Below are 25,978 nucleotides of genomic sequence, written 5' to 3'. Positions count from 1 at the left end.
TTTGACCTACTTCTACATTGTAAATGAAGAGTGGTATTTGAGTTGTTTAAAAACATCTTCCCGGGCTGGAGGTGTGGCTCAAGTGATAGAGTGCCTGCCTAGCAAAAACATCTTCCCCACTATGAACAAAAAGATGGTAGAGCCATGGTAACCCATGACCTTTGATAAAAGGATACATCAGCTCACTGAACCCTTGAACATTTTTTTTTCAGTGTTGGGGATTAAACGCAGGTTTTCACTCATGCTAGGCAAACACCTTACCACTGACCTAAATCCCTGGTCTATGAACATAGTTTTGTAATTTGATAACAAACTAAAGCCTCAAAACTTCAAATAACAACAACAACAAAAAAAATCACATAGACAGACTCAAGCTTAGAATGGTTGTTTCAAAAGAAAGTTCAAACTAAACAATATCACCTTTATAAATTGCTCTTGAATGAAAACCAGTAATATATTGCATTTGACTAACCTGAAGATGAACACTAATTATAAACTTTGAGCAAGCCACACAAGTATATTCACACACACACACACACACACAGACACACACACACACACACACACACACACACACAGAAAATGAGAGAAATAATGTCTGTGTCATGAGGAAGGTGAAACTAAGTGCACCTAAAATACCTATTAGGATGTTTGTTTCATTGTATGGCCACAATCAGCAGTTCCTACCTTAAAAAAAAAATGTTGTAAAGAGAATGTTGAAGAAGGCAGTAATTAACTTTAATACTTATTAACTGATCCATGAAGTAAAAAAGTGGATTCATTATTTCTCTGATATTTGTTGGGTTTTCAAAAAAATTAAGTATATTTCAGTATTCTCTTTTCTTGTCTTCCTTTATTTGCAACCAGAACAAGCATGTGTAATATATACTGCTTCCAGAATGTGAAAAGTATTATACTGACATGTTTAAATCTGATAACATTTATAAATTTTTATTAACTAATATCTTGAAATAGTAATATTTTAATTATCACATGTTTTAGAAAGGGACCATTTGTAATAATTATTTAAATTTCCATTTCTCTGAGTGTTTTCAGGATGCATTGAGAGTTGATTATGCTTTGCCCAACTTAACATCTTAGTTCATTGTATTACTAGTCTTTTTTAACTTGTCTATAAACATTCTATTAAATATAACAAGTGAAAGATTGATAGTTTCATACATATTCAAAAAGTATATATGAAACACTAACATCTTGAATTATTTTATATTCTTTATAAATTTTGATCATGTAGTACGTAATACTAAAATCATGAAAGCAATATATTAGTTAAGAATTAGATATGTGATATTTCTAAAATATTAGGGATACATTAAGTAGAATTTAATAGTTAGATAATAACATTTTGAAGTAATCCTTAAGTAATAAACACAAGTCACACTTTGGAGTATTAAAATAAAAATATTGGGTTTCCTGGGTACACAGGGCATGTATCCAGTTTATTTTCTTTCAGTGCCCTCTTATGGACTTCTAACTCTGTGTTTCCAGATTTAGGCTTATATGTCTATATATTTCAGAGTAATTTGGTAAATACTTTTAATATGACAAATATAGAACATACTTTATACACTAACTTGTACTTATATAGCTTTATATATTATAATCTTTGACAGATGAATTTGGATTTCCATCAAGTATTGTGATTTCACATATTATATTGTAATTTAAAAACAAGTCAATTTAGAATTCATCAAAGGAACCAAGTTATAGCAAAAATAAGTTGCGATGCCAATATAGTGATAAAATAAAGTGATATAACACTACCTCAAATAGATTTTTAAAAGGTTGATGGCTGTCTGCAGAGTATGATGCTCCCTGTGGTATAAAATATTCCATTTCCTTCCAAGCACGTGTTATAAATGTGTATGACAACTACTTTCATGCCGGTGAACAATAGAATAACATTTTATTCCTCACTCTAAAAGAAGTATTGGTCACAGAAAAAAGTGGCTTCAATTATTTTAGAAAAAATAAAAGGTGAAAGAAATTGTACTGCTTACAGAGTGGTCATTTCCTACACAGTGACATTTCATTTCATTCAACATACATCATTCTAAAAAAATACATAAAATAATTGACAAGCTCTTATGCTTCACATATCCTTAGAGCCCTCTCAATTCTAAAAGGAAGACTGTTAGTATCGATTTTTCTTATACAAGAGCAATTCCATATCTCTCAGTACTTAGTCATTATAGATGAAATAGGATATAAAAAATGACAACAAGATGCCTTATTTTCCATATATTTTTCTCTTTTGAATGAAAGTCTTTCACAATAATTTCTGGCTCAATATAGTGCCTGGAGAAACTGAAAAAAATAAATTTGAAAATAACCAACATGCATCTAAGTCTAAAATATATTATCTCTTCCAATTCTTTCAAAACCATGTTAAATAAAAAAGGCAAATCTTGACAAATAACCCCATCATGCTCCAGAGAGAACAACTTTAACATAGCAGCATTACATTTTGGTAGAACTTTACTTTTTTCTATTTTCAACTGAACCATGTAATTATTGTTTCTCCCTGTCTGCTTTTATTTAAGGTTAAACTAATATTGGAAGTGCAGTATTAATAGTTGATCTCATAATTTTTGGTAAACTTTATTTAAAATCCAAAATTTTCAATACCTTAAAATATTAAACACCCTGCAATATGCACTTTAAACAAGTAGACTAAACTTTAATTTCACATATTTGAACATTTAAAAAAATCTTGTATAATGCAGTATCCTAATTCTTTATTTGAATACATTAAATGATTAGTTTATGTAAAATTGATATCGGATGTGGTTAAGGAACACTAAATTTGTCTATTCAATAAGTAAATAACAGCTGAATTCAAAATCTTTCTTACATAGAGTAAAAAATATATACACACACACACAGAGGTGTTCCTTTCCTGATTTTTAAAAGAATAAACAATACTGTAATTTAATTATAAAATTTCTCAGTCACAGAATTTATTAAGAAAAATATCTGTTTGATGTTTTAACTTGTTAGGTTATAGACACAGGAAAGTGAAGGGAAATAGTATAAAGTACATGCAATACCCTGAGGTATGTGGAAAATAAAAGGTATTAGAGATATTCAAAATGGTATTGACAAGGCTATCAACGTTTGTTTCATTATTTGATTTAAATCATTCTAGCTAGTAGGAAAATCACAAAACCTACCTTTTAATAGCTTATATCTATCAGTGGAATTTTACTAATGTATAAGTTTTGTGTTTTGATAATAAAGATACCACTTTTTCACTGATGAGAACAAGTTGTGGAGAAAAAGCATTGAACAAATGTTTTATGTTCATATTATGTCATCATCATTAGAATTTCATCATTACCTTGTATTAGCATTCAATACATGTGAGGTCTTCATTGCTAAATTCTGCAATTGATTTCATTCTCAATTGGGACATTTTAGAGGTCACTTTTGAAACTAAAATGGCAGAAAACACCCATTCCAAGGGACCAATTCAAATTAATAAATCTAGAAGATGATCAATGCTCAGAACATTCATGCCATTAACATTCTTGGGGGCAACCAAAAGAAAGAAAATTGAGTAAAAATACAGGGAAATCACACAATCTCTTCAGCCATACTCAATGCATACAATTTGCATTGCTGAGAAATGTGTGACTATATTGTGCATATAATTAGGAATATTAGTTTTGATGCTTGCAAATCATCTTTATTTCAAAAGTACTATTCTGTTTATTAGCAATAAACAGAATAACATAATTTATCTACAAAATGATCCCCTATTCCTCCTCAACCACTGTCTACCATGTAAACCACAAACTACTCTTTGTAAAACTTCCCATTATAGTCCTTTTTTCACCTGAATTATTTAATAAAATAATCCATACTCATACTGATAACTATTGCAAAGACTAGAAATAATTAATTAATACAGAAAAATTTCAACAAATAATTGATTTATGAAGTAATAGGTATCTCTTGATAAAGGTAATTTCTCATTCTTTTTTAGATTCTGTCAGATATGTGCCATAGTAGAAAAATTACAGCTTTTGTCATTGTAACTTAGTATATAAACTTGTTTCTTTGCATCAAAATGTAAGTGTAGAAATTTGAGTTTCAGCTCCAGCATGTAATAATCTTGGAAGTTATTCAAATCATGGGAAGAAAATTAGTGATCAACCTGAGAAAATGATTACTTTTATTATATTCATCAGCCAAGTGAGATCAGTTAAAAACCAACTACCTGGACTCCATAGGAAGATGTAAATACAATGAACAACAGCCTGTCTTAATTTATGTGGAAGAAAATTTTCTAGTAGGTTCACTAATATGATATGGATAAACTGTTAGAGGACAGAAGTAGAATGACCTGAGAGTGAGACCTTTTACTTTCTTCAATAAATTGATTTCTAGGCATAGAAATGCTATTTTTGTATATATTCATTTTATATTCTGCTACTTTACTGAACAAAAATCAGTAGCAATTCTATACACCAGCAATGAAAAGTCAGAGATAGAAATCAGAAGATCAATATTATTCACAATAGCATCAAAAATTAAAATACCTAGGAATAAATATGAAGGAAGTGTAAGATCTATAGAGTGAAACTATAAATCACCCAAGAAAGTGATACAAGAAGACATGGAAAGATGGAAAGACATCTTCATGCTTGTAGGTCAGCAGGATCATTACTGTGAAAGTGTCTATACCATTGAAAGCAATCTATGTGTTCAATGCAATCTCCATCAAAATTCCAATGGTATTCATCACAGAGACAGAAAAAATAATCCTAAAGTTCATATGGATGCACAGAAGACCTCAAATAGCTAAAGCAATACTGAGCAAAAAGAGCAATGTAGAGTCTTCCCACTACCTGACTTCAGACTGACTACCGAGCTATAGTGATAAAAGCAACATGGTACTGGTACAAAAACAGACATAAAGAACCAGATATAAACTTTCACAGGTACAGTCATTTGACTTTTGATAAAGGAACACAAAGCATGCATTGAAGAAAAGACAGCCTCTTAAACAAATGGTGGTGGGAAAAACTGGATATTCACATGTATAATATTAAAACTATATCCTACTCTTTAACCTTGTACTAGTATCAATTCAAAGTGGATCAAAAACTTTATTGGATTTTTTTAAGTGTTGTGCTGGGTGGGGGTACATTGTATAATCTTATAATGTATCAAATATATCATACTTGAATTCACCCCCTCCACCACTATCTTTTATCCCTATTTTCCCACTCTTCATTAATTCCCTTACTCCCATTCCTGGAATAGTTTCAACAAGTATCAGTTTTGCATTTACATACATGCATAGATAGTATTTGCACTGTGTTCACCCTCTCTACACTCTTTCTATGCTATCTTCCCCTCCCACTGATAACAACCAGGACTTGTTCCACTTTCAATTTCTCTGATTTTGTAGAAGAAAAGAGGAAAATAAATGATATTTTTTCTTGTTTAAGATAGCTATGCAGGGAGTTTCCTTGTGATATTTCAATGCATATATGTAGTATAATCCCAGTTGGTTCACCTCCTCTGGTTTTCTTCACTCTACCTTAGTCCTTTTCTTATGGTGGTTTTAACTGGTTTAAAAGTTCTATATTCATTCTTTTGTAGAGAGTAGTAATTAGATGGATCAAAAATCTTAATGTAAGATATCAAACTGTTAAACTACTATAGGAAAGAATAAGGAAAACATAGGCATAGGTAGTAATTTTATGAACTAAACTCCAATATGTAAGCAAGAGAAAGGTTTGAAAAATGAGATTGTACCAAACTATGAAGCTTTTGTACAGGAAAGGAAACAGTCACTAAACTAAAGAGACAGCCTACAGAATGGATGAAAATCTTTGTCAGCTATGCAGCTGATAAAGAATTAATAACCAAAATATGCAGTTAAAAATAACACAAAAGTATCAACAATGCATTGAGTAAATGGGCTAATGAACTGAACAGAGAATCTTCAAAGGAAGTACATACGGCCAATAAATACATGAAGAATGCTTAACATCTTTGACCAAAAAGGAATGCAAATCAAAATGACATTGAGATCTTACCTCACTCCAATCAGAAGGACTGCCATCAACAACACAAGCAACCACTAATGCTGGTAAGGGTTTGGGGAAAAATGAACCCATATCCACTGTAGGTGGTAAAGTAAATTAGTGAAACCACTATGGAAAATGGTACGGAGGTTCCTCAGAACCTAAACATATATAAACCATATGATCTAGCAATATGACTCCTTGGAATATATCCAAAGAAATGTAAGCCAGGAAATGATATAGCCATTTCCATGCTCATGTTTACAGCAGCACTATTCACAAGAGTCAAACTTTAGAAACAGCCCAGATGTTCTATGACTGATGAATGGATTAAGAAAATGTGGTATCATTACACAGCCATGAAGAAAAATTAAATTATGTTGTTCATAGGTAAATGGATGGAACTTGAGATCATCATGCTAAGTGAAGTGAACCATGCTCAGAAGGACAAAGGTCATATGTTTTCCCTCACATGTGGATGCTAAAAGCTAGACATAAAAGATAAATGTATACATAAACATATATATATATAGTCTTATATATATACTTACATAAATACACACATATATAGACATATAGAGACATACATATGTGTGTATTTATGCCCATATCTGTATATATATGTGTGTATATATGTAGAGAGAGAGAGAAAGAAAGAAAGACAACAAGACTGTAATAGTGTGTCTATCACTGCAGACTACTGGAAGGCAGGAGATGAAAGGAGCATGATAGGGACTGAATAATATTCAAATAAAATGCATCTTGTGTGGAGATAGTACAATGAAATGCATTGAAAATTCTTGAATAATAGAGGAACAAGGCTATAGATAAGTAATAGGAGTTAATCTGATTAAGATACAATATGTACATATGTGAAATACCAAGAAGAAACTGTGGGAACAATCAATATTCACTTTAAAACGTAAAGAACAAGAAGTAAAACAGGTCCTGTCTGGTGGAGGGTAACAGTGAGAATGGGGAGGGTAAATGGAGAATATGAAAGAGGGTGAATGTGGTGGATGTACTTTGTATATATGTATATGAAAATTGAACAATTAAATGTGTTGAAATTGTTCTGAGTAGGTTGGGAGGAGGGAGATGATGGAGGTGGTGAATCTAACCAAGATACATTGTAAGCACATATGTAAATGTCACAAGAAAACCCCCTGTACAACTCATATATGCTAATAGAATAAATGGTAAGTAATTATGACTAGAACTTTTAAGACATATAAGGGCATAAAAGGGATTTGGGGACATAATCAAGAGAGAAATCCTAAGAATCTTTTCTGTAGAAGAAGAGGCTGAGCTACAAACTAAAGAAACAGATAACTTATGTAGTGAAATTGTAGTAAGCAATGATAAGGTTGTCTAAGTACAGGAGATACTTAGAACCAAAAATAGACATGACGATAAAGAAGTTTTCCATGTCACATTATATGTAAAACAAAACGTGTCCAGGATAATGAAACAATATTGAAAGCTAGAAAACATAAGTGCTTAGGTACCTACAAAAGCTAAATCATCAGAATTATATCAGACAATTCAACAGAAATGACAAAAACCAGAATACATGAAATAATATATTTCAATAACTAAGAGTTAGTAACTGCCAACCAAGATTACTATATCTAGCAAAATTATCCTTTAAAATCAATGCAAGAATAAACACAAACTAGTGCAACTCACGACCAGTAAGACAGCACTAAGGAAGCTATTTAAAGGAATTCTACACACAGATGAAGAAGATGGACATTCACAATCAAGATAGCTTGGGGAAAATTATATCTCACAATAATGCTTTCATAAATGAGAATTAAAAAATAATCAAATGTTTTCAGTTTAGCAAACCAGCAAACCTATAAGATGAATTGGAGGAAAGAGAAGAGATTATACAAATCAAGTAAGAAACAAACCAACAAAATTACAGTAATTTCTACATACCTCTCAACAATAACCTTTAATGCAAATAGTCTTTAATGTCCAGATTAAAGACAGACTAGTGTATTGGATTATAAAACTAGATCCAACTGTTTATTGTCTGCAAAATAAAATCTTACTTGCAAAGACACACAGAGACTGAGTGTAAGATGATATAAAATGATATTCCAACCAAATGGATCTGAAACAAGCTGGAGTAACTACACACATTTGATTAAGTAGAACTTCAAGCAAAAAATAGAATAGATAAAGTTCACTATATAACAATAAATATAAGAATAATGCATTAAAATTATATTGTGAATTTTTATGTATGTGGACCGAATATTGATACACCCAATTTCATAAATCACACACTAATGGACAGAAGTTTTTCAAAGGAAGAAGTCCAAATGGCCAAAAAACACATGGAAAAAATGCTCACCATCCTTGCCCATAAAAGAAATGCAAATCAAAATCACTCTAAGATTCCACCTCACTCCTATGAGAATAGCTAGCATCAAGAATACCATCAACAACAAATGTTGCTGAAGATGTGGGGGAAAAAGGAACCCTCATACATTGCTGGTAGGAATATAAGATAATACACATGACTTTGGAAAACAATATAGAGGCTTCTTAAAAAACTAAACATAGATCTCCCATATGAACCAGCAATACCCCTCCTTGGGATATACCTGAAGGAATGTGACTCATGTTACTACAAAGGCACTTGCACATCCATGTTTATTGCAGCAATGTTTACAGTAGCCAAGCTATGGAAACAGTCAAGATTTCCCACTACCAATGAATGGATTAAGAAAATATGATGTCTATATACAATGGAATTTTACTCAGCCACAAGAATGAAATTTCGTCATTTGTAACTACTTGGATGGAACTGGAGAACATCATCTTAAGCAAACTTAGACAGGCTCAGAAAGCTAAAAATCACATGTTCTCCCTCATATGAAGATTATAGACCTAAAACAAGTGCAGTAATATTATTGGCCATGGGTCACACACTAAGGGGAAAACACAACATGGGAGCAATAGGGAAAGGGAATGAAACCTAAAACTTGAATGTGGTTGATGTGCTCACTGTAGAGGAGCTAATATAGTAATCTTAAATTGGCAGAGGCCACTATGGGAAGGGGACCAGGAAGTAGTAAAGAGTTCTGGTAGAGATGAACCAATGAGGGTTGTAATACACATGTGCATGGAAACAATACTAAAAATCTCTCTGTATAGCTGTCTTCATTTCAAACTAGCAAAAATACTATGTCTTTCTTTTTATTTCATATATTTTGTCTTCAACAAAATATGAGAACAAGAGGGCAAAACAAGTTCTGTTTGGAAGCGGGGGCAAAAGGGAGGCCCATACAATGTATACACATGTTAGTAAATGTAAAAATGATGACCTAAAAAGAAAAGAAAATATATTGAGGAAGAGACTAAAAGATCTCTCATGTTCATGTGCCAGTAAAATTAATATTGTTAAAATGATCAATTTACCAAAAGCTATATACAGATTCAATGCAATCCACATTAATATTCTAATGCCATTCTTCACAAAAAAGCAGAAAAAAATCATAAAATTAACATAAAAACACTAAAGAACCTGAATAGCAAGTGTAATCTTCAGGAAAAAGAGCAATATAGTAGATATCATAATATCTGACTTCAAACTGTACTACAAAGTCACAGAAATCAAAACATCATGGTAGTGGTACAAAAACACATACAAAGACCAATGGAATAGAATAGATTAATCAATATGTGAGCTTGTGCAACTACATTTATTTGATTCTTCACAAAGATGCCAAAAGCACACATTGTAGAAAAGGCAGCTTCTTTAACAAGTGGAACTGGGAAAACTGGATATCCACATTTCCAAGACTAGATTTCTATCTCTCACTTTGTAAAAAATAAACTCCAATTGGATCAAAGACCTTAATGTAAAACCTCAAAATCTGAAATCACTAGAGATAAATATAGGGGAAATACATTCTATAAAATATAAGCATAAGAATTTACTTTCTGAATAGAACTTCAATAGCTCAGGAAATAAATAGCAAGAATTGATGAGTAAGAATACATCAAATTAAAAAACTTCTGTGCAGCAAAGGAAATATTTACTAGAGTGAGAGGAAAGCCTACAGTATAGGAGATAATCTTTGTTAACCAGTCATTTGACAAAGAATTAATATTGAGAATACATAAAAACATTAAAAAAATCAAATAAATCAATACCAAAAAAATAAATAACCCAATCAAAAATTGGCAAAAAGCATAAATGGACATTTTTCACAATAAGAAGTACAAATAGAGAACAAATAAATGAAAAAAAAGTTTTCTAACTTTATCCATGAAAAAGTAAATTAAAATTATACTGAGATTCCATTTCATATCATCAAAAAAAAAAAAAAAAAGTTAGGCTGTAGCTCCATGATTAAAGTGTTCCTAGCATGTCCAATGCCCTGCTTCAATCCCCAGCACTACAGAAATAAACAATCAAATAAGTAAATAATCCAGGCATGGTGGCATCAGTTTGTTGTCCCAACTCTCAGCACATGGACACATGAGGATTTGCAAGCTAAGGCCAGGCCAGGCTACACAACAAGTCTCAGACAAACCAACCACCACCACCACCACAACAACAACAAAAAAATTAAGAACAAAAATTGAAAACAAAAACCAAAAGGAAACACAAGAAAAATAAATGTTGCCTAGGCTGCTGTGACAAAGTACTATTGATGGGAATAAAGAATAAAATTTATCCAGCTATGAAGGAAATAATATGGAGTTTCTTCAAAAAATTAAAAATAGAACTACCATATAACCTAGTTACACCACTTATTAATACACATTCAAAAGAACCGTAGTCAGCTTACTGACCTGCATACCTGCTATTCACAATAGCCTAATTATGGAATCAGTCTACATACACATTAATGAGTGAAGAGACAAAGAAAATGTGTTACATTTTCAACAGTATAGCTTTAGTCATCCATTAAGAAGAGTAAAATTATGTTGCTTGCAGTAAACTGGATGGAACTGAAGGTCATCCTATTAAATAAAGTCAAGCAGTCTTACAAAGACAAGTATTGATGTTTTTCTCTCATATGTGGTATTTAGGGTAATAAAATAAAAGGATATGAAAACAAAAGAAGGAATATTAGAGATATGTAAGGGAAAAGGGGAGAAGGAGCACAAGAAAGAGTAATAGAGGGGTGAATATGATCAAAGTGCGTTATATGTGTGTAGGAAATGTCATAATGAAACCTGTTACTTTATGCAATTAATACAAGCAACAAAAATCAACTAATGTAATTCACCACTCCAATAAGATAAAGAAAAATTATAACATCATTTTAACTAATCAGTTAATATAGAATAAACATCAATATAATCCAACCCTCATTCATAATTACAAAAAACTGTCAGCAATTAGAAAAGGTAGGGAATGTACTCAACTTAGTAAAGAGAACCTAGAAAATTCTACAGCAGCCATCTTACTTAATGTAGATTGGTGATGCAGCAAGGAACGTCCTCTCTCACCACGTATATTCAACATTGAAGTACGAGTCCCAAGTAGTTAATAAGGACTAAAAGACATTCATATTGGGAAGAGAGAAATAAGGTTACTATGTTTCCAGAGTGTATGACTGAAAAAAATGTGAAAGCAATAAGAAATTATAGTAAACTGACAATATAAAAGTTAGAGGTACAAAACTCCATTCTTTCCTGTGTAATAATGATAGAAACTGAAATTTAAAACACATACCATTTAGAATAACACAAAATGACATATTTTGATAGAAATTTAATAAAATATATTCAATAGATATAATTAATTTGTAGTTTTATAGCAAACTTTCTTGTAATTCTTTTGATTTCTTGTAAAAAAAATTCTGTTACAAGAAATCAAAGAAACTAAATTCAGAGAATTTGTTGGTTATGGACTGGAACCCTTAATTTAGATTTAATGCTTCCCCTGTGAAAATCCCAGAAAGATTTTTTGGTGCATAATGATAAATGACGGCAGTTTGTATGGAAAGCAAGACTAAAGGATTCAGTATGTTACTGTAAAAGAGCCAAGTTGAAAGACTGGTACTTGGTACCTAACCTCAACATGCACACTAAAGCTACAATAACCAAGATGAAATGACATAGACAAAAGATAATAGATATAATATTGACACAGAACAGAATGCCCACAAATGAAAGCCACATCACTGACATTGGCCATTATAAAAAAAAATAAAGACAATTCAATGTATGAAAGAGAATCTCTTCAATAAATAGTAGGGGAATTTGGACAAATATTTGTATAAATAGGCATCCTGGATACAGACCATGCAATTTTTCCAAAATTGCATAAGTATAAAATCCAAACATACATAAGTGTAAAATCCAAACCTATAGAAGGTAACACAGGAGAAAATCTTAGTGATCTTGGGTTTGGTGATGCATGTTCAAAGACCACTTAGCCATTGCTTTCTAAGTTAAACATACTTTTACCACAGAATTCAGCACACATTGATAATTACTCAGTTGAGCTGAAAAACTATGTACATGAAAAGTAATTATCAGTGTATGCTGCTATACAAGCATTTATAGTAGATTTATTTGTACTTGTCAAAACTGGATTCAAAAAGATATCTTTAAATAGGTGAGTGAATGAACATATTTTGGTACATTAATATTATAGGATATTGTTTAGTCATAATAAAACAGGCTATCACACTATGAAGAGACATGAAGAAAACTTCAATTTATGTTACTAAGTGGAAAAATAAAGAATGAAAAGGCTACATAGTACAGAATTCCAATTATATTACATTCTGTCAAAGGCAAAACTATAGAGACACTGAAAATATCATTGGTTGCCAGAAATTTGGTAGAAATGAGAATATGAAGAAGACATTCAATTTTAAGATAATTTTGTTCTGTGTGACACTGCAATAGTAAATACATGCTACAATACATTTTCAAAATACAATATAACTATTGAATACAAGGAGACAACCTTAATGCAGGAAAGCAGGCAGATGGTAGCAAGGGTATCTAACTGTGTTACAAATGTGTGAAATAATCTCACTTAAAAGGAAGAGGGAAAATGAAGTTGATAAGAAAGGGAAAAAATCTTTGCAAATGAGTGGAATATGTAACACTAAAATCAAGAGAAAATTCATAAACAATATTAGTTGATAAAATTGTCCAAAATGGTAATACAATGTATCAATTCTGATATTGTTATGCATGTATATTGAAAATGAACAATTAAATATACAGATAACTGCATGGCAGCAACATTTCTCACTGCTAGAGGAAGGATTTATAGATAAGCAAAAGGCAGAAGCTATAATGATGCATGCAGTAATAGATTTGAATCAAAAATATCAGTAGAAACACTTGTTTCATCTAGTACAGATACAGAAGCTTGCATGGACAAATATTTATACAAACATATATATGCATGTTAATATTTATGCACATATTTCTTTGTTCTTTCAACTGAGACAGCTTAGAAGGAATGATATGCCAAAATGCTCATGAGTCAATTGCCCAAGTGTTGGTTTACAATACTGTTCTTTATTAAAGTTAACATAGTTCTTTGAAGGAATGACTGATTGTAAGACTGGGCCAGAAAAAATACACAATTAGCTGGCAGAATTTTGTAAGACAAGGAACTAAGAAAGTGGTCAACACTGGCTGGCAGAGTGGCTAAAGGTGTAGAGTACCTTGTCTAGCAAGTGTGAGGTCCTGAGTTCAAACCCTAGTACTGGCAAAAAAAGAGAAAAAAAGAAAGTGGTGAACACACACACACACACACACACACACACACACACACACACATGCACTACTGGAAGACAGTAAAAGTTTCCAGGAATCCAATGAAAGTCAAATAAAAGAACTTCCAATGAAGAATGCTGAAGAATTTGAGTAAAACATAAAGTATAAAATTTTAAAATAAATATTGGAAGATTCCAAGATGGCAGCTAGAGAGAGGAAGCAGAAAGCGTGCATCCTATAGTGAAATCTTGGAGAGATGCTGGAGACACACCTTTCAGGCAAAACCACCAAAAAGAGGCAAAACTTTGACTCCTCCACACCTCCAGCCAGTGCAGAGCATCTCCACTTCATGTTAAATGGAGAAATCAGGAGGGACCCCAGGCTGCCAGTCACCCACACCCAGACGGCTTGGGAAGACACAAACAAGATAAGCTTAGTGGTACTGTGGTACTCCCACAGAAAACCCTGGGCCAAAGCAGCATAGCCCCCTGGACAGACCCACCTCCACCTGGGGAAAAAAGAGAAACTGAGTAATAAGCAATAAGAACAATAAAGACACGTGGGAAAGAGGGTGGGGCTCACTAAGTGCCGAAGAGTGGGGGAAGGGAATCCTTCCCAAGACTGTAAATAAACAAGCTGGGTGGGCCAGAGAGGCTGCGGCGGGAGCGGGGCCGAGTGCCCAAAAACCAGGAGCGGGAAAGCTTGTGAGAGTGACGGAGGGAGTAAAACTCCACAGGAGAGGAGGGAAGATCCACTTCCCACGTGAGCTGTAAACAAACATGGCAGCTAGCAGGAGCAGCAGCACTGCCCAGTAATCATGAGCTGGAAAGCTTGTAAAAGTGGTGGTGGGAGGAAAACTCCAGAGGAGAGGGGGGAAGACCCACTTCCCATGTGAACTGTAAACAAACACACAGGCCTGAGAAAGAGGATGCAGTGTCACCTCCCCCAGGGTGCTTGGAAAGGGGAAAGACGTAGCAGAGGCTTGAGCACAGGAGAACTCTGAGTAAACAAAGCCTGCAGGGCCAGGTGAGTGCTAAGCTCACCCCTGAGATCTGCATAAATAAAGCCTCCAGCAGCAGCAACAGGCTGACAACAGTGAGCAGGCAAGCCACAGCCACAGATGCCATTCACAGAACTATCTCCAGACTCTTTTTTTTTTTTTTCTCTCTCCCTACCTTTGATGAGAAAACAACCAAACTACACCTGCATACTTAAAAACTTACTGAAACTGTATTGCATTTCAACTTGGGACACTTTGTGGGTTTTTTTGTTTTTTGTTTTTACTTTTTTTGTGCAGTTTTGTTCTACTTTATGCATCACCTTTGATGAGACAACTATAGAACAACATCTGAGGCACCAGCTCCAGGATTGGAGACTGAGATGAACACCAAAATTATTAAGACTGAAACTTCATTCCATTTGAACTTGGAGGGGTTTTTTTAATTTTCTATTTTTCATTTTGTTTTATTTTATATATATATATATATTACTTTCATTTACTTATTTTTTAATTTTTATTCTTATCTTTATTCTTTTTATTTTTTATTTTCAATCCTCTTTCTGTCTCTAAGGCCTGTTCAGCTTACTGTCCATTAGTACACTAACACTCTCTGTTTATACTTTTGAAACTTTGTTTGATTCCTTGTTTTGTTTTTTCCTACCTGTCTGTTTATTTTTCCCTTTTCTTTAACTTCTTGCTTTCCATCTTCTCTCACCCTTCCATTCTAAATATTTCCATTGTTATTATTACAAGCTAGAAAATACTTAATTGCACACGGTACAGGGACAGTAACAACACCGAGGACAATGACGGGAAAACAGAAAAAAAAGGGAAACCAGTTTCCCCACAGCAAAAAATTAATACAGGAGCCAGAGGGAAATGAATAAAACAGATACTCAAATCCAGACTCCAACAAAATGAAGATAAGCTATGCCAAAGAACCCAATGAAGCTCACAAGAATAATTTAAAAGAAGACATACTACAGGTACTCAATGAGAATTTTATAGAGATGATACTGGATAGGGTCAACCAAAATGTACAGGAGACACTCAAGAAATTCCAAGAAAACAAAAATAGAGAATTTGAAAAAGAAAAAGAAAAAAAAAAGGAAACCATAGAAGCACCATATGAACAGCAAAGTGAAACAGAGAACATGATGAATAAACAGATAAATGAACTCAGGACAAAAGTAGACAACATTAAAGAGAAAACCAGCCAGGTATGGAAAACCTCAGAAAAAAGAACAAAACAGAACTGCAAAACAAAACAGAAGGCCAATCCACCAGAATAGAACAAACAGAAGACAGAATCTCAGAACTTGAAGATGAAATGGTAATTAAAGGAAAAACCAAAGAACTATTAATTAAACAACTCAAGACCTGTGAAAAGAAAATGCAAGAACTCACTGACTCCATCAAAAGACCAAACCTAAGAATCATGGGAATTGAAGAAAGAGAAGAGGTGCAAGCAAAGGGAATGCATAATATATTCAACAAAATAATAACAGAAAATTTCCCAAATCTAGAGAAAGATATTCTGATACAGATGCAAGAGGCCTCCAGGACACCAAACAGAACAGATCAAAAGAGAACTACCCACAACAAATCATCATTAAAACAACAAGTTCAGAAACTAGGAAAAGAACATTGAAGGCTGTAAGAGAGGGAAAACAAATAACATACATAGGTAAATCCATCAAAATCAGAGCAGACTTCTCAACAGAAACATTAAAAGCAAGAAGAGCATGGGGTGAGATCTTCAGGACACTGAATGAAAATAACTTCAACCCTAGGATACTCTACCCAGCAAAACTATTATTCAAAATAGATGGAGCAATAAAAGTCTTCCATGATAAGCAGAAACTAAAACAATATGTGACCACAAAGCCACCACTACAAAAGATTGTTCAAGGGATTCTGAACACAGAAAGTGAAACCCAACTTAACCATGAAAAGACAGGCAGCCCCAAATCACAGGAAAAGAAAAAGCAAGAAAGTAAAGAGTAACCTCAAATTAGGTACACACAATCAAACCTTCAAACAACTAAGACAACTAAATGACAGGAATCACCACATACCTATCAATACTAACACTTAAGGTTAACGGACTTAATTCACCCATCAAAAGGCACTGCTTGATGAAATGGATTGAAAGGGAAGATCCAACAATTTGTGCTTACAGGAGACCCATCTTTCTGACAGAAATAAGCATAGGCTCAGGATGATAGGTTGGAAGAAGATTTACCAAGCCAATGGCCCCCAAAAACAGGCAGGAATAGCAACACTTATCTCTGACAAAGTAGTCTTCAAACCTACATTGATCCAAAGAGATAAAGAAGGACATTCCATACTAATAAAAGTGGAAATAGACCAAAAGGAAATAATAATCATCAATCTGTATGCACCGAATGTCAACACACCCAATTTCATCAAATATGCCCTGAAGGACCTAAAAGCACATATTAACACCAACACAGTGGTTGTGGGAGACTTTAACACCCCATTATCATCAATAGATAGGTCATCCAAACAAAAAATCAATAAAGATATCCAAGATCTAAAATATACAATAGATCAAATGGACCTACTTGATGTCTACAGAACATTTCATTCAACTTCTACACAATATACATTCTTCTCAGCAGCCCATGGAACCTTCTCTAAAATAGATCATACCCTAGGTCACAAGGCAAGCCTCAGCAAATATAAGAAAATAGAAATTATACCATGCATACTATCTGATCACAATGCAGTAAAAGTAGAACTCAACAACAAAAGTAAAGACAAAAAGCATGAAAACAGCTAGAAACTAAATAACTCATTACTTAATGAACAATGGATCATCGATGAAATAAAAGAGGAATTAAAAAGTTCCTGGAAGTCAATGAAAATGAAAACACAACCTACCGGAACCCATGGGACACAGGAAAGGCAGTCCTGAGAGGAAAGTTTATAGCCATGAGTGCATATATTAAAAAGACTGAAAGATCCCAAATCAATGACCTAATGATACATCTCAAACTCCTAGAAAAACAAGAACAAGCAAATCCCAAAACAAATAGAAGGAGAGAAATAATAAAAATAAGAGCTAAAATCAACAAAATAGAAACCAAAAAAACCATACAAAGAATTAATGAAACAAATGTTGGTTCTTTGAAAAAATAAACAAGGTCAATAGACCCCTGGCAAACCTGACCAAAATGAGGAGAGAAAAAACCCAAATTAGTAGAATCAGGAAATGAAAAGGGGAGATAACAACAAACACCACGGAAGTCCAGGAAATTATCAGAGACTACTTTGAGAACCTATATTCAATTGAATTTGAAAATCTTAAAGAAATGGACAGATTTCTAGATATATATGATCATCTAAAACTGAACCAAGAGGAAATTAATCACCTGAACAGATCTATAACACAAAATGCAATTGAAGCAGCAATCAAGAGTCTCCCCAAAAAGAACAGTCCAGGACCTGATGGATTCTCTGCTGAATTCTATCAGACCTTTAAAGAAGAACTCATACCAATCCTCCCTAAACTGTTCCACAAAATAGAAAGGGAAAGAAAACTGCCAAACACATTTTATGAAGCCAGTATTACACTTATCCCCAAACCAGGAAAAGACACCTCCAAAAAGGAGAACTATAGGCCAATCTCCTTAATGAACATTGATGCAAAAATCCTCAACAAAATAATGGCAAACTGAATTCAGTAACACATCAAAAAGATTATTTACCATGACCAAGTAGGCTTCATCCCAGGGATGCAGGGGTGGTTCAACATAAGAAAATCAATAAATGTAATAAACCACATTAACAGAAGCAAAGACAAAAACCACTTGATCATCTCAATAGATGCAGAAAAAGCTTTGATAAGATAAAAGCTCTAAGAAAACTAGGAATAGAAGGAAAGTACAACATTATAAAAGCTATATATGACAAACCTACAGCCAGCATTATACTAAATGGAGAAAAACTAAAACCATTCCCTCTAAAATCAGGAACCAGATAAGGATGCCCACTATCTCCACTCCTATTCAACATAGTACTGGAATTCCTAGCCAGAGCAATTAGGCAAGAAGAAGGAATAAAAGGAATACAAATAGGTAAAGAAACTGTCAAAATATCCCTACTTGCAGATGACATGATCCTATACCTTAAAGACCAAAAAAACTCTACTCAGAAGCTTCTAGACATCATCAATAGCTATAGCAAGGTAGCAGGATATAAAATCAACATAGAAAAATCATTAGCATTTCTATACACTAACAATGAGCAAACTGAAAAAGAATGTATGAAAACAATTCCATTTACAATAGCCTCAAAAAAAATCAAATACCTAGGTGTAAACCTAACAAAAGATGTGAATGACCTCTACAAGGAAAACTATACACTTCTGAAGAAAGAGATTGAGGAAGACTATAGAAAGTGGAGAGATCTCCCATGCTCATGGATTGGTAGAATCAACATAGTAAAAATGTCTATACTCCCCAAAGTATCTACATCTTTAATGCAATTCCCATCAAAATTCCAATGACATTCATTAAAGAGATTGAAAAATCTACCATGAAATTTATATGGAAACACAAGAGGCCAACAATAGCTAAGGGAATACTTAGTCAAAAGAACAATTCTGGAGGTATCACGATACCTGACTTCAAACTATATTACAAAGCAATAATGATAAAAACAGCATGGTACTGGCACAGAAACAGACATGAAGACCAGTGGAACAGAATAGAGGACCCAGATATGAAGCCACACAACTATAACCAACTTGTCTTTGTCAAAGGAGCTAAAAATATACGATGGAGAAATAGCAGCCTCTTCAACAACAACTGCTGGGAAAACTGGTTAGCCATCTGCAAAAACTGAAACTAGATCCATGTATATCACCCTATACCAAGATTAACTCAAAATGGATCAAGGATCTTAATATCAGACCACAAACTCTAAAGTTGATACAGGAAAGAGTAGGAAATACTCTGGAGTTAGTAAGTATAGGTAAGAACTTTCTCAATGAAACCCCAGCAGCACAGCAACTAAGAGATAGCATAGATAAATGGGACCTCATAAAACTAAAAAGCTTCTGTTCATCAAAAGAAATGGTCTCTAAACTGAAGAGAACACCCACAGAGTGGGAGAAAATATTTGCCAGCTACACATCAGACAAAGGAGTGATAACCAGAACATATAGGGAACTTAAAAAACTAAATTCTCCCAAAACTAATGAACCAATAAAGAAATGGGTAAGTGAACTAAACAGAACTTTCTCAAAAGAAGAAATTCAAATGGCCAAAAAATACATGAAAAAATGCTCACCATCTCTAGCAATAAAGGAAATGCAAATTAAAACCACACTAAGATTCTACCTCACCCCTGTTAGAATAGCCATCATCAGCAACACCACCAACAACAGGTGTTGGCGAGGATGTGGGAAAAAAGGAACCCTCTTACACTTTTGGTGGGAATGTAAACTAGTACAACCACTCTGGAAAAAAATTTGGAGGCTACTTAAAAAGCTAAACATTGATCTACCATTTGATCCAGCAATACCACTCTTGGGGATACACCCAAAAGACTGTGATACAGGTTACTCCAGAGGCACCTGCACACCCATGTTTATTGTAGCACTATTCGCAATAGCCAAGTTATGGAAACAGCCAAGATGCCCCACCACTGACGAATGGATTAAGAAAATGTGGCATCTATACATAATCGAATTTTATGCAGCTATGAAGAAGAACAAAATGTTATCATTCGCTGGTAAATGGATGAAATTGGAGAACATCATTCTGAGTGAGGTTAGCCTGGCCCAAAAGACCAAAAATCTTATGTTCTCCCTCATATGCGGACATTAGATCAATGGCAAACACAACAAGGGGACTGGACTTTGAGCACATGATAAAAGCGAGAGCACCCAAGGGAGGGGTGAGGATAGGTAAGACACCTAACAAATTAGCTAGCATTTGTTGCCCTTAACGCAGAGAAACTAAAGCAGATACCTTAAAAGCAACTGAGGCCAATAGGAAAAGGGGACCAGCAACTAGAGAAAAGGTTAGATCAAAAAGAATTAACCTAGAAGGTAACACACACACAAACAGGACGTTAATGTGAGTCAACTCCCTGTTTGGCTATCCTTATCTCAACCAGCAAAAACACTTGTTCCTTCCTATTATTTCTTATGTTCTCTCATCAACAAAATTAGAGATAAGGGCAAAATAGTTTCTGCTGGGTATTGAGGGGGTGGGGAGGTGAGGGAGGGGGTGGTGTGGGTGGTAAGGGAGGGGATGGGGACAGGGGGGAGAAATGACCCAAGCCTTGTATGCACATATGAATAATAAAACAATAAAAATAAAAGAAATAAATAAAAAAATAAATATCAGCAGTTCATACTACCATAAATAATTAAATTAATGAATGGATGAGAAAAAGACAAATACCTCATGCAAAGCATCCCAAATACTTCCCATTCCTTAAGTATGAAATATGCATAGTGATTTCCTTCCAATGAATACAGTATGCAGAAGAAGATAATAAACAGTAATATTACAATGGAGAACCTGAGAAACATTACTTCAGCCTAATGACAAAGGTCAGCCTGGCTCACTTCATTGATAAATCATGTTGGTGACAGATACCCTTAATATGGTGTGGTACAAAAATCAATTTACCTCTGTGATCCTCCTCCCAAAACCTATGACCCCCATCCTAATCATGAGGAAAACACCAGACATATTTCATTAAAGGGGCATCCCACAATATACCTTGCCAGAACTCCTCAGATTTGTCAGAGTAAGCAAAGAGAAAGGGAAATCAGGAAAACTATCACAGCCACATGGAGCCTAAGGGGAGATGAGAGATAATAACATAAGAATTCTGACCTTAAGCTCAAAACAGAAAAAGGACAAAAGATAAAACTAAGGAACAAAACAGAGGTTTCAGTTCATAATTATTCATAAATATCAGTTCATTAATTTTCAAAATATGTAACAGCAACATATGGTGTTAGTAACTATGGAAACTGCATGTGTCAAGGATGCTATGTAAACTATTCTCTGCTCAAAGTTTTTGAAATCCATCTTTTATCTGTTAATTAAAAATATAATTATATTGATCAGAATTTTTCAATTAATAATACTGGCAATTGGCTGTATCATAGGATTCATGTATATGTTGGAAAAAATATCTATAGACAATTACTCGTAGCAAACCAAATTAAGCATATTTGCTTCAGGCAGCTTCAGTAACAAAAATTGATCATATAAGTGTATAATTCCTTGATGACCATTTCAATTGTCCAGATTTAAAATATTGAAAATTCTCAGAAAATCTATAAGTTTATTTTGTGATCTGGACCCCTCTTAGACTCCAAATACTTCTCTACTAGGATATTTAGTAAACATCTAAATTTTAACATGTTCAAAAACAACCTCCAAGTCCACCCTACCATCATATGCCCTTCTCTCAGTATGATCTATTTTGCTTACAGCAATGCCAGTCTTCCAATTGTGTCAATCCAAACCATTTAGTATCTACAATTTCTCATCCATCAACAAATTCCACTAGGTTAATTGTAGAAAGTCAGCAGAATCTCACCACTTGATATTACCTTGATATCTCTTGTTCCAACATTTCTTGCGTATATATTGGAATAGATTCATTACTAGTTTCCCTGCCTTTACTTTTGATATTCTAACATTGGAACCAGAGTAATTCTTTTTAAATTAAAAATTATATCATGTTATTTCTCTGCTTAAAAGTACCTTATAGCTTCCATGTCACCAAAAAGATTAAGCTCTTACTCTATGGGATTGGGAGAGTAGCTTAGTGGTACAGTGCTTGGCTCATATGCATGATGAGTATTGAATGCCTCCTTCCCCCAAGAAAAGGAAAGATCTTACTGAAGTCCATAAGACACTATCTTCAAACAATACCCCTCAGAACGTTTACTATTTTCTGTCTTCCGTTTACGATTTTCTGTCTTCCTCATTTTTAGTAGTCTTCCTATTCCTGGAAAAGTATATAAATTCTTCCATCTCTGACCATTGCAATTTTCCCTTCTTTTGAAAAGGCCCAAAAGACCAAAAATCATATGTTCTCCCTCATATGTAGACATTAGATCAAGGGCAAACACAACAATGGGATTGAACTTTGAGCACATGATAAAAGCGAGAGCACACAAGGGAGGGGTGAGGATAGGTAAGACACCTAAAAAACTAGCTAGCATTTGTTGCCCTTAACGCAGAGAAACTAAAGCAGATACCTTAAAAGCAACTGAGAACAACAGGGAAAGGGGACCAGGAACTAGAGAAAAGGTTAGATCAAAAAGAATTAACCTAGAAGGTAACACACACGCACAGGAAATCAATGTGAGTCAATGCCCTGTATAGCTATCCTTATCTCAACCAGCAAAAACCCTTGTTCCTTCCTATTATTGCTTATACTCTCTCTACAACAAAATTAGAAATAAGGGCAAAATAGTTTCTGCTGGGTATTGAGGGGGTTGGGGGGAGAGAGAGGGGGTGGAGTGGGTGGTAAGGGAGGGGGTGGGGGCAGGGGGGAGAAATGACCCAAGCCTTGTATGCACATATGAATAATAAAATTAAAAAAAAAAAAGAAAAGAAAACACCCTCAAATGTGCCTGTGTGCTTTGAATTTGGGCAAAGGGTGAAGGAAGGTAAATAAGGTGCAAATACTGTGTACACATATATGTAAATGCAAAAATGATACCAGTTGAAACTATCGGGGAGAGCCAAATAAAGGAGGGGAAGCATCTAACTATGATATATTTGATAAATTTTAAGAACTTTTGTAAATGCCACAATGTACCCCACCCAGCACAATAATCAAATAAGAATGCTAGTCCTAAAATCAGATATTTTTGTATCTTGTACATTGCTGTGCACATGGTCTTAGAACTAGAGGTTGGCAACAGGAACTTTTAAAAGAGAATAAATTGATAGGTAATGTTAAGTGGGGATAAACCTGTCAAAATATTGCCCCCAATTTTATGTTTCTATGATGTCAAATAGCCATTTTTTTCTAAGTTAGGCTACAAATCACAAAGGAGAAACATCAAAGTAACTATTATCTCCACGGCAATCATTTAATTTTGCCTCATTTAAATCTCTTGAACTACAGATGAATTTTTCCAAAAGTCCACTTAAAATTTTCACATGGCATACTATCAGTCCTTAACATCCCTGAAATCTATTAAGTCCATAGCTTTCAAACATTAATGGGTAGCTATGGTTATTTCAGGCATTTAGAAAAAAGATACTATACACACACACACACAAAAGTATAAAACTATACAGAGTTGTCAAAAGCTACCATTTCAAGGCTCTGGAAATCAGGTAAAGGCAGTTTGATGTCTTTATTCTTGAATAACTATGAGAACATAAGTTAGAGACAGCAGGAGTCTATGACCTTTCCTAGAGTTCCAATCATCTTATATAGCTCAGTCTGTAATAACAACAGCTACTGTAGGACAGGACTGAACCAAAACCATCAGATTTACTCTCATGGGATGGGGGAGGGGTGCCATAATTTTCATTAGGTAGAAAAAGTTTATCTTTTCCAATAAAAATGGTTGGCTTTTTCAGAAAATAAAGTTTGCTTACCTGAGCTGATACATTAGCCAGAAACGAAAGAGACCCTGGAAATGAGAAAGGCAAAGAAGAGCAAAAATACTTTCTCATTGTTAATTGGGATAGCACGTAGGAGTGGTACATCCTCTGTACATACACTCTAAGGACAATAAAAGTCAGTGGAAAGCTAAGAAATGGGTGGACACAGCAAGAATTAACCCACACTCAGGTAAAAAAAAAAACCAGGTTATTATGAGCACATAGCATTTTAACCTGATTTCTGCTCAAATTATGGATTGGTCACTAAATTATGCAGTCATGGACTTAGAAAGACAAGTCGACAATATTTTTAAAAATCAGGGCTGGTTTACAGGCTTAAGTGGTAGAGTGACTGCCTAGCAAGTGTGAGGTACTGAGTGCAAACCCCATTACTGCAAAAAAAAAAAAAAAAATCCCAACCAGATAAATTCTTCCATGTCCTTGCAAAATAATGTATTATGAGTCTTTTATGCTATAGGCCTAATGACTGATGTGTAATATATTCTTCTGTTATAAACACAAACCATATATATGCTAAGGATTTGTAATACAGTATTTGGTTGTGTTGTTTTTAGCAATTTTTAATGAATTGTAACATTTATTAATGTGTTAAAGAAAAAAGTCTTTTATCAGATATACGTTTTGAGAATATTTTCTTTACTCTGTGGCTCCCTTTATATTTTCATGATATATTTTCAGGAGTATTTTTTATAGTACAGTAAACTCACCTTATTCAAGGTTTTACTACTGGGTTTTGACCAAGTATGATCAAAAATAACTAAAAACTTCTAAGAAATTTCAAAATCAAAATTTTTTCATTCTTGCATATATATTACATCACTTACTTGATGTACGAAAGCTCTCAGTCATTTCTACATTATCATCAGTTGTGTTAAATCATGGTGTGATTTGCTGAGTGTTTCCCCACCCTAAATTGTTTGAAAATATGCTGTCCCAAAAGCAAATGATTCCCAAAAACACAAGGTAAAAGTTAATGTGCCTAATTTAAGTAATAAAGTGAAATTTTGAGATTTGCTGAAAAGCAGCATTGTCTTTAGCAGAAGAAGAGCTCTATTATGGGAAAAATGAATCAAGCTTCTGGTGCAGCACTGAATTCTGCTTCCAGAGCATACACAGAATGTCATCAGTGATGGTTTATTTGGTATCATACACCTACAGGTATCAATGGTCTACTGTATACTCTGACCATCACATGTGAAAAGTCTTTACCTAACTAAGGTCAATAATTACTCTTCTTTAAAGAAGTATTATGCTTTCAGCTCTTAAAATAGTTTATGATCCATTTTGAGTCTTTTTTTTTTTTTGTGTATGGTGTGAGAAATGATGTTGTGGTGTTGTAGAACTATTTGTTGATATTTCTTTTTTCCTCTTTGGGTTACTTTAACACATTTTGAATGTTAGTTAATGTTGAACTTATTTTTAATGGTAATTTTATTGTAGACTACTTAGGCTTTTTACATATATAATCACATTGTATGTGAAAAAGGGCAAGTTTTCTTCTTGCTTTGTAATCAATAGGCCTGTAATATTTCTTATCTTTGCACATT

The 25,978-nt window shown here is 33.9% G+C and overlaps 1 pseudogene; it reads right to left on the bottom strand.

The window, feature by feature from the left end:
- The window catches only part of LOC109675104 (nucleoporin NUP35 pseudogene), a 45,396-nt pseudogene extending 20,116 nt beyond the window's left edge, over positions 1 to 25,280 (bottom strand).
- Positions 25,281 to 25,978: the final 698 nt, after the last annotated feature.

The sequence above is a fragment of the Castor canadensis genome, chromosome 3 (genome assembly GCF_047511655.1).
Source record: "Castor canadensis chromosome 3, mCasCan1.hap1v2, whole genome shotgun sequence".
Lineage (NCBI taxonomy): Eukaryota > Metazoa > Chordata > Mammalia > Rodentia > Castoridae > Castor > Castor canadensis.
Note: the sequence above shows the minus strand (reverse complement) of the source record. Positions and strands in the feature narration are given on the sequence as shown.